Below are 10,478 nucleotides of genomic sequence, written 5' to 3'. Positions count from 1 at the left end.
CGGCAAAATTAAAGAATTCAAATCTTTTTATTACTTGAGGTAGTCAGCAATGTTTTCCGAGTTATTGATATTGAAGTGACTGGACCAGCATGCGGCTAAGAGAGCCGACACGTTTAACGCTGTTGACAATATCGTCGTCGGTCAGTGACCTCAACTCTGTCGTCGGCTCTGACAAAAAATTATCAAAATATTTCTTGTTTTTCATGCTTTTGCAAATTACTGCACGCATGAGTGAGCGCCGACGGAGTTCGAATTAACAGCAGCCGCATGCTTTCGCGTTAGAACGAGCTTTTCTTCCAAGGCAATACATTCAAGGTTTCCTGCCGGGACTTTCTAGTGCGTTAGAATCAGACTTGCACACGCTACAGGAAATAATGCCCCTTTCAAGCGGGCAAGTTAAGTGCACTTCGGGTCCTTGAGTGACACTTAAGGCTACGCGGTGCTAAACGAAAAAACAGAGCACACTTGAGAGAAAAAAGAAAAGGAGAGAAAGGGAGAGAGAGAGAGAGAGAGAGAGAGAGAGAGAGAGAGAGAAGAAAAAAGAAAGACAAACTAAAATCGTGTTTTTTTAAAATCATCAGATTAAAATAAAAAAGAGAAACCTTCTAAAAACTTATTGCTTTAGTAATATCATAAATAAATAAACAATCTTAATAACAAAAGAACAAAACTTTTATTATAAGATTGTTGCAAGTCAATGCCGGCGAAGACGAATGCCTAGCCAATCCAGAACAAGATAGTGGTATGGTGGCTAGAAGGTGGAGTGCGATGAGGCGGCATCTATAGTACACTATAGCGGCGTTTGATCCTGGTAGAACAGAATATCAGCGAGTTCTGTTCTGATATTGTTAAAAGCTGTTCAACAGCTAAAATTAACTTCTGTGTCCTTTACCTATGCATTACATTTTGTATCGCTGAAACCGATGACGGCGAGGCTAGGCAGTTGGCCCGTTGGCCAGCAAAGTTGACTCCGTGAATGCACTCCGACCGGAGAGCACTCTTCTGCAAGTACACTCCGCTTGCGACGTTTAGATTTGGGAAAGTGCACTTAACTTGCCCGTTTGACAGGGGTATAGGTAACCGATTACAATTACTTTATTAAATAAACGTTATTGATTACGGTGATCAATTACTGCTCCATGAAATTGAGCAACTACTAAGAAGTAACCGATTACATTTACGTTACTTTCCTCCCAACGTTTACTGACATTGCGCAGACTAAACACAACGAGCAGGCCTGGTTCTTTCAGTGCGTTCTGTGCAGTGAAATTCACACGTCGCTCATCTTCCCTAACGGCTGCTTTTCTAAATTTTCTTCGGTCATCTGTTCTCGTCCGCCCACTTAGTCAATTTAGTTAAGCCGAGCTATACTTGTCGCTCGCAACTACAAACACTACATAATTTGTAATCTATTTGAATGTCACCCACATATACAGAATCGCTAGAGAGAAGGGCGGTGCCGTAACGTACGAACAGCATGCGCACGCAAGATTGAGGTTGCTCAATGCCGCAGTGCCCGGGTGTGGTCCAATTTGAATCTCTGCTCTTTCCATCGGGGCTCGGCGAAGGCGCTCCCGGTACGGGCAATGAAAATCCTCCGAAGGCGATTTAAAATAAAATCAATTTCCAGAGTGGCTCTCGCTACTTAGTGGTAGCGTGGGTTCACGTTGTCGGTCAACATTTCGGTTAGCATTTAGATGAAAAAGTTTGCCTGTATGGACATGCGCATTTGCGTCAGACGACCGCGAGGTTTCTGCGGTGGTTCCCGCCAAATACAAGGGCTCGAACCTGTGTCGCCTATTGCAGCTTGTCTCGTCAGTAAAGCAACTGGCTACATATACAGTTAAAGCTCGATCAAACGAAACCCCATTTTACGAAGTTCACGATCTAACGAACAAATTTACATTCCCCAGCAGGTGCCCATAAGGTTCAATGTTGTCAACCCGAACAAACGAAACAAACTTGGCCGAGCTCGATATAACGAAGTTTTCCCTGAAATGAGTAAAAAAGCGAATTCTAATTTTGACACAGACGGGTTCTTCTTCGAGCGTGCGCTCTAAAGCTATCGCGTTAAAACATCTATGCGCTATGGTCACATCCCAAGAAGAATGGACATTAGGGCGAGTTGGTGCTGGTTTAATCTTGAAGGGGCAGCGCAAGACGACAAAGACAAAAGGCAGGAAACACGCATTTTTGCCTGTGCACTGATAATGACGCCATCGATGGGAGAGCACGTGGGTATGGGTTGTAGTACATAATTTTGCGTGCCTTCTAGTAAGGAAACACACGCATTTTTGCCTGTACACTGATAATGACGCCATCGATGGGAGAGCACGTGGGTATGGGTTGTAGTACATACTTTTGCGTGCCTTCTAGTAAGGTTAGTTGCGAGTTCAGCGCCGTCATGTTTCCTGCCTTTCGTCTTCTTGCGCTGCCCCTTCAAGATATTCACATCCCTAGCTTTACTTTGACGAGGCTGCGCACCCATGCACGGAACAGCCAATTCAACAACGCCTCGGCAGGGGCGGCGGTGGTTGCTTTCGTTATTTCATGGTTTATGCGATAGATGGCTGCAGGTATTAGCGGCAGCTACAATGACGCAGTATCCTTTGCGTGTCGCTACGTTACAATTTTAGATTTCGAAATATGAAGGTTGAACGGCAGTTTTCCCTCACCTAGGGATCTATAGATCCCTAGGTGAGGAAGGGACAGAGGGAGTTTAAGCAACAGTTTGGTGCTCGTGTGCTTCGTACATAGTCTTTCGTGCTCCATTTGGGAGTCATAGTAGACTGTTGAAATGTATCTCCTGTCGTAATGTAAAATATTGCAAATAAATCCCGTACTCCTAGTTCCCGACGAGAGCAAGTTCCTCCCTACATCCACGTCCCAAGCGTAGGTGAGTTGGACGACGGCATGGGGCAGCTACCACATATTCCATGCCCGACTGCAACCCGTACAACAGGTAGCCAGTGGTGGGAACTGCCTCCCTTCAACGTCTAAACCTTGATAACTGGTTGCCAGCGATGGGATTGTCCTCCAACTTTTACGTTTCTTTTAAGGGTTCTGCGGAGTGCGTAAGTTACGCAAGTTTAATTGTTAGATTAAGGTACGTGTCCTGTATGGACTAGAGGAATTAACGCGAGTAAGCGTGATGAAACGTTCGTGTACGACGGAAGTAAGCGTTCTGAATAGGGACCACAAAGCTAGCGTGATTGTGATTACGTACCTGTGGAGTTGACCAGACCATTCAGTGGCACCAGTACGTGCGATAAGTACGCCACTGCGATAGGGTAAGAACAGGCTGTTCGTGAAGTTAGGCTGCATAAGTTATGTTCGGGTATAGGTGGTTGAGCCTTCGCGTTAATTCTGAGTAAACTTTTGCTCTTGTGAAGCGCGACGGTCAGGTCTGGTTAAACTCGGGGGGGGGGGGGGGGGGGGGGGGGGGGGGGGGGGGCGTGAACGCTCGCTTTGACGGCACAAAATTTTGGGGTCAATATTTGGGGTTCCTAGTTGAGCAGGTTACGTTGACATTTTGACAGGAAGCCTGGTGGGTTAACGGCTGATTCCGGGCGTTTGCACGCCGAGTGGTATTGTGTTGCCGGGATCGACTCTTCTGTGCCGGTTGTTGTGAGATGGCATTTCAAGTGCGCAGTGGTTGCTGAGAGCAAAGCCATATTCTTGCTCGCAAGCCATTCCCTTTCTGCCCAGCGGTTATCGGCACTGGCCAGTCGAGATTTTCCGGGCCATGGAGGAGCTGTTACGATCGGCCTGCAGGGGTACTGACCTGCAAACCTTTGACGGCCCGCGACAGTTGTTTCGATCGATCCTGCGGGGGTAGCGACCTTCGAACCCTTCCTGGCCCTCTGCGACGAGTCGTTTTGCAGAGCCAACAATGCGCCTCTTCGGAGATTCGGCGACGTCAGCAAGGCTAGTCACGTTCGGCGGACCTAGTATTGCTACTTGATTCGCTGCCGCCTTCACGGTCTACTTGGAGCAAGAGGACTCCTGGAAAAGGGGGTTTTCATTCATTCATCAGCCTGGTTACGCCCACTGCAGGGCAAAGGCCTGTCCCATACTTCTCCAACAAACCCGGTCATGTACTAATTGTGGCCATGCCGTCTCTGCAAACTTCTTAATCTCATCCGCCCTCCTAACTTTCTGCCGCCCCCTGCTACGCTTCCCTTCCCTTGGGATCCAGTCCGTAACCCTTAATGACCATCGGTTATCTTCCCTCCTCATTACATGTCCTGCCCATGCCCCATTTCTTTTTCTTGATTTCAACTAAGATGTCATTAACTCGCGTTTGTTCCCTCACCCAATCTGCTCTTTTCTTATCCCTTAACGTTACATCTATCATTTTTTTTCATAGCTCGTTGCGTCGTCCTCAATTTGAGTAGAACCCTTTTCGTAAGCCTCCAGGTTTCTGCCGCGTAGGTGAGTACCGGTAAGACACAGCTGTTATAAACTTTTCTCTTGAGGGATAATGGCAACCTGCTGTTTATGATCTGAGAATGCCTGCCAAATGCTCCCCAGCCCATTCTATTCTAGATGTAGGGTTAGAGGCTTTCATACATTGGCGTTTCTTGATCAGATCTTTCATCTCCTGCGATAGTTTGCTGGTATCCTGCCTATCGGACTTGCCACCGACTTCCATTGCACACTCCTTAATGGGTTTTGCGGTGCGTTTTCGCGGGCCCTAGAATTTGTCACAGTCTGCTGACAGTCGCGGCGGCTACCTGAGAAGTCAGCTCTGGAATCAAGAGGCGCCCACTGGGGTCAAGTGTGGCAACCCATGTGCGCGAGGATCCGCTCACCTGTGTGGTTTCTTCGTGATTTGAGAGAAAGAAAGTGCGCTTGATTCTGCAGCCCATTGGGAGCACGGCGCAGCGTATTGGGGATGGGGGATGAAAGATGAGGGGAAGTCAGGCAGCATCATCCAGGGGTGATGGCCGGCGAGCGAGGCAGAGGCCCATGGGACGCCGAAGTCTAGTGGTGGTCAAGGAGCCCGTTTGTGTACACATATTCAAACAGGCTTGCCAGTGCTGGAAGGTGGTAGCATGCCGGGAAGAGCAGGTAACCAAAGTGCGGAAGAGGGTGTGAACCCTCCCTTTCAAAGGCGAGTCGACTACGATGACGTTGGACGCTCCGATTGGACGAAGGTTGAACGGCAGTTTTTCCTCCCCTAGGGATCTAGGGAGGACAGATGGTTTTAAGCAGCAGCTTGGTCCTCGTGTGCTTAGCCTTTCGTGCTCCATTTGGGAGTCATGCTAGACTTGAAATGTATTTCCTATCGTAATGTAAATAAATCCCGTACTCCTAATTCCCGATAAGAGGAAGTTCCACGTCCCAGGCGGGGGCGAGTTGGACGGCATGGGCTAACTACCACACATTTCATGCCCGACTACAACCCGTACAACAGGTAGCCAGCGGTGGGAACTCCCTCCCTTTAACGTCTAAACTTTACAACTGGTTGCCAGCGATGAGATTGTCCTCCAACTCTTACTTCACCTCCGCCCGGCATTGCACTATCTCCGGGATCGGCCCACGTATGGGGAGTTTCTTTGCTTACAATCACACGAAAATTTCCTTGGACGGTAGAGGTACACAGCTTCGCTGCAAAAACGCTGGACGAAACGCAGTTATGCAATCACCGCGGGTGGAGCTAATTTTGCCTGGAGCCACAGTGAAACTCTCTAGAGAGCGCTGCTCCTCGCACGCCGAGAGCCGCCATCGGCGTCATGCAGCCAGCCCACCGGCTGTCAGTCTCGCCTATAGAAACGCGCCGACGAGCCATCATGCCCACTACAAATGCCCCGACACACTCCCTCCTGTCTGCAGATAGATCCACTTTCACTGCGACAATTATATGGACACTCCAAGCGGATGTGTGCCATCGCCGTGATGTTCCGTACATATTTAGGTATATGTATGCCACGCCCTGCTACGACATGCGGTATGTGTGGGGTTATATTGCCGCACCATTCTATCACGAAGTTGCTTATACCAGGTCTTATTCTTGACATTATTCCTCAGAATTTTGAGAATGTCAGCCCACAAACTAATGTCATGAAACAAACCACTGACAGCGCATGCCTTTCACCCTAAACCTTCTCAGACATTGATATTAAGAGTGCGTAACGATAACTGAGTTCAAACTTTAAAATGATGAAATTTCATTGGCGCGTCTGCGCACTATCTCCGGGTTCGGTCCGCGAAAGAGGTTTGAAACAAACCCGATACAGAAAAGTGGTCGCAAATTCTCTAAGAGGTTGACATTTATTGATAAACATGAATGAAATTGTCTGATGGCATGATTCAAATGGAAGCCCTAACCGAACAGCTCGCTTTTACTTAGTTTACTTCAATTCGCACTGGCACTAACTACACGAGTCTTACACTTCGTGTAATACTCTCACACGTTGTTATCGCATTCATTGCTTCGCCCGTATGGCGAAACCGCGATCTTTTTGGAATAGCGCGGAACTGCGCACATCTACAGCTGCGTTTACGAGGGTAGCGTGTTACATTCTTTAGGGCATCACGGCTACTATGCGACAGCATTTACAAGCGGCGCATTGTCCTTCGTCCGGGACAAGCTATTTGCGTTCCGCCTGTGATTGGATCAGAGCACCCCCGGTGGCAGCCGTCTCTCTCGCTTACATGCACCGCGCGAGATTTAACCCGTCTCGAGGTAGCCTATCCTGTCTCAAAAATCCAATCCGCCTTCTTAACGCATTCATGTGCGTGAGAAATTGTTAAAAGAAACGCCACAGCTCCTTTTACATTTGAGTGAGCTACTAACTTTACGAACCCGTGAGCCACCCCGCCCCCCCTCCACACCACCATTAAAAAAGGAGGGAGAGAGAGAAAGAAAAAGAAAGAGATAAAAAAAGGAAGGAAGCAGCTCAACCAATTACGGTGTACACGTGTGGACGCTCGTTCGATAACAGACGTTCGCAGATTCATTCTGTTTAGCAAAAGCGTGTGCGCCGCCAGCTGAAGCGACGAGTTACTTAAAAAAAAAAAATAAACAAGTGGGACAAGGACGCGTCGCCGCGCGCCGGCGTCTCTTCGCGGTGCGACCTCAATTTGAGCACCTCACTGCCCACACCCCAGACTCGGAAATCGATGGCCCAGGCTCCACGCGATGCCGCAAAGGAACGATCAACGCGACCGTAACCGTTGCTTCGCACAAAGACTCGCCCGGAACCGAGATCGTCACGCCCGAGGTCTAGACACGACCCGCATCGATTGCTTCCACGCGACATCAGTGGTTGCAGGCTAGACGAGACGCGGGCGATATACCGCTCCAGTATCGCGCACTCGCCGAAGGACCACTGCAATTCCTCCGGTAGAAAGCGGACACCAGAGATCGATTAAAGCAGGCTAGTTCACCCCCCATTTAACAAAGGAAAAAAATATACAAGGGAACACGCTTCAATGCTTTGCAACGGTTCATGCAGCACGGGTAGTCCGTAGCGTCACGTAACTTGCGCCCGGTAGGCAAGGCAGGGTTGCGATAATTTGCGATTCCATCTATGCGGTTCTTTTCATCTCTCGCTCGAGTGTCGCCGCTATCGCCGGCAGCACCAAAACGGTGCGACGGATATCGTTGCATCATTCCATCCCGGCACATCGACGAGGTTCAAGTGACATACGATATGTTCAGAAGCAGTCGTATAACTAGAACGGGTCGCAGCTACCGGTGACTGGGGCCCCTAAAGTGAGTTTTGCAGGTAATATGCAGAAGGGTCAAGCAGTTACTTGTCGCAGCTACACTGTCTGGCAGGAGCATTTGCAATGAATATGGAGCGCTCAGATGGCTATGAGACATGCACTACGATGGGGAGGAAAAAAACACTAGACCTTGCAGAGTAGAACTTGTAATTAGTGGTGGTAATGTACAATTACTTGTAGCAGAAAGGCACAAATGTTTCCTTCGTGATCTCCAACGTAAAAATGTTAATGCTAAGTTAATGTTAAGTCAATGCCCCATGAGAGCTGTCTGCATACACTGAAATCAAAACGAAACCGACACACAACTTACCTAACGCTATAGCCCCAGTTGAGTAGTTCAACTTACACTAGTGTTTTATTGGTTAAATACAATGGCCATCTCTGGGATGGTGAACGTTACATAACTCTGCTCCAAACATATGCCACACTGTTTTTGATTTCATTATATGCAACCTATTTATGCTAACTACAATATAATGCAATGTGCTACAAAGCTCGTCTTCTGTTAGCTAAACACAAAACAGCTAATACAGGAACATAAATTCAGAGACACTTTAGATTAAATGAGAATTCAACAAGTTATCACTCATGCAGCCAACATGTCAGGCAAGTTATATAGTAGAGGTGGGTAAATGTTCAGTTTCAAATACAAATTGAATATTAAACTAATTATCTCTATTCGAAAAGGAACTATTCAATATTTTAAAATATTTGAGACTAACTAAATATTTTGAAACAACCTGCAATTGTTCTTGTTACTTTCCTCCATCTGCTAAACAAAGTATCCCAAATTATCAGCAGTGAGAGAATGAAAAAGTGCAATGCAATGCAGAAACAAAATGGGCATTGCAAGCTTTGTTTTTCGTTTCACAACAAAAGCCTACATGTCAACTTGCACGTAGTACATCATTTAGTGCTTTAGTAGCAGTTTTCCCTTTTATGCTACAACGAATGATGTTTCCCATGAAATTGTCGTTTTTATGTGTGTTTATGGCACACATTGTCCTTCAGCAGCTTTTTAAGGATAGGTCTTCTTTGCCGAGTTCATATTGATATAGAGTTTCTGGGATCTGGGTATGTGGCCACTTTGATCTCTCAAATTAGAAAAATTTGGGCCTGTGGTGCACACAGGACAATAAGTCATGAAAATGAAACTTGGAACAAGAATGACACACCAAATTAGCACAGAGCTACACACTGGGCACTAATGATGCATAATAATCTAGTCATGAAAATGAAACTTGGAACAAGAATGACACACCAAATTAGCACAGAGCTACGCACTGGGCACTAATGATGCGTGATAATCACGAAAGACTCAAATAAAGCACAGATGCACTTGTTGAAACTGTGTGCGCCTCAAGCCAGAACCAAAAGGATGGCTTAAAAAAAATTTAATTCCGAGGTTTTACGTGTGAAAACCACGATTTGAATACGAGGCATGCCGTAGTGAGAAACTTTGGATCAATTTTGACCACCTGGGGTTCTTTGATGTGCGTCCAATGCACGATACGCAGGTGTTTCTACATTTCACTCCCATCGAAATGTGGCAACCGCGCACGAGATTCAATCCAGCACCCTCAGGCTTGGTAGCGCCACACCACCATGGCGAACGAAAGTGTGGCTTTACTCGACGAAAAATGTGGACCAGCCTCGGAGATAGTGCAGTCTAAAAAGAAAGAAAGTGAAGTAAAGGTTAAAGAAAAGGGTTTACGTGACAGTAAGATGATACTATAGCAAGGTGCTGTAGATGAAGTTATGGGACTCAACAGCAGTGGACATTGAATAAAGACAAGGTCTTCAGTGGAAGCCTTAATCTCCTCTCAAATAACAAGCATAGAATAACGTGAAACTACAAACCGCATGGTACACTTGTGCACCTCGGAATACCTCGTCTTTCTTCAATGTGAACCGCTGTTGACTTGCCTCCCCCCCTCCCCGCCCCCAAAACTTTTTAGGGCAATCATTTAATTAGGGTTTTTGGAAAGCATGTCATATAGCAGTCATATCTTGAAAAGCTTCTTTGCAACCAGGCTCTAAAGCTATTGAGAGGCTATTCCTCCAGTACTCTTATGGACAATCAGTGATCTTGTGTTTAAAACGGATCATTTGTCCCTAACTATGCAGAAATAAATATCCCTGCTTTGTATATATGCATCTGTCTTCAACTATTCCATATTCAACACCTACTACTCATATTATGAAGACACGATCCAGCAGGAAACTAACCCAAATTTTCAAAACAGTTTGGACAAGAATTGCACAAGTCCAGCAAGGCACTCCCATGTTGACTATGTGCAAACTTTTCTGTATGCATTTTGCCCATCGGGAAGAACAATGGCTTCTGCCTTCATCACAGATGTTTAAACTGTATTTAGATTTTGCATTAGACCTTAAACCTGTGGTCTTGTTTTATTCTAACAAGCATTATGTTTGAATATTGACACATGTACTTATATTTATCGGGCGACCACGTTTCGCCGCCTAACAAATGTTATCGCACAGCGCTTGACGCGCCTGCATGTATCCGAAGTTTCTGGAAACTTATCAATACTTCTATCTGCTGTCTGTTGTCGCCGAACCTTGTGTTATCTGATTTCATTGCGTGACTCGAATGGTGTAGAACTTTGTGGAAGGCATGCGGGTCCCAACGATTAGTCTCGAACATTCGATGACTGCTGTATAAACGCTGACGCGCTTGACCCGCTGATCAGATTTTCGACGATCGCCGACCGTGATCG

The 10,478-nt window shown here is 46.7% G+C and overlaps 1 protein-coding gene across 1 annotated transcript in view; it reads right to left on the bottom strand.

Moving 5' to 3' along the window:
- Positions 1–6,257: 6,257 nt before the first annotated feature.
- The window catches only part of Ndf (Nucleosome-destabilizing factor), a 131,196-nt gene continuing 126,975 nt past the window's right edge, over positions 6,258–10,478 (bottom strand). The window contains exon 15 of the transcript XR_007600692.3: positions 6,258–9,406. The gene's annotated coding sequence lies outside the window, so the exon portion shown is untranslated. The remainder of the gene's footprint in view (positions 9,407–10,478) is intronic.

This window comes from Dermacentor andersoni, chromosome 4 (genome assembly GCF_023375885.2).
Source record: "Dermacentor andersoni chromosome 4, qqDerAnde1_hic_scaffold, whole genome shotgun sequence".
Classification (NCBI taxonomy): domain Eukaryota; kingdom Metazoa; phylum Arthropoda; class Arachnida; order Ixodida; family Ixodidae; genus Dermacentor; species Dermacentor andersoni.
Note: the sequence above shows the minus strand (reverse complement) of the source record. Positions and strands in the feature narration are given on the sequence as shown.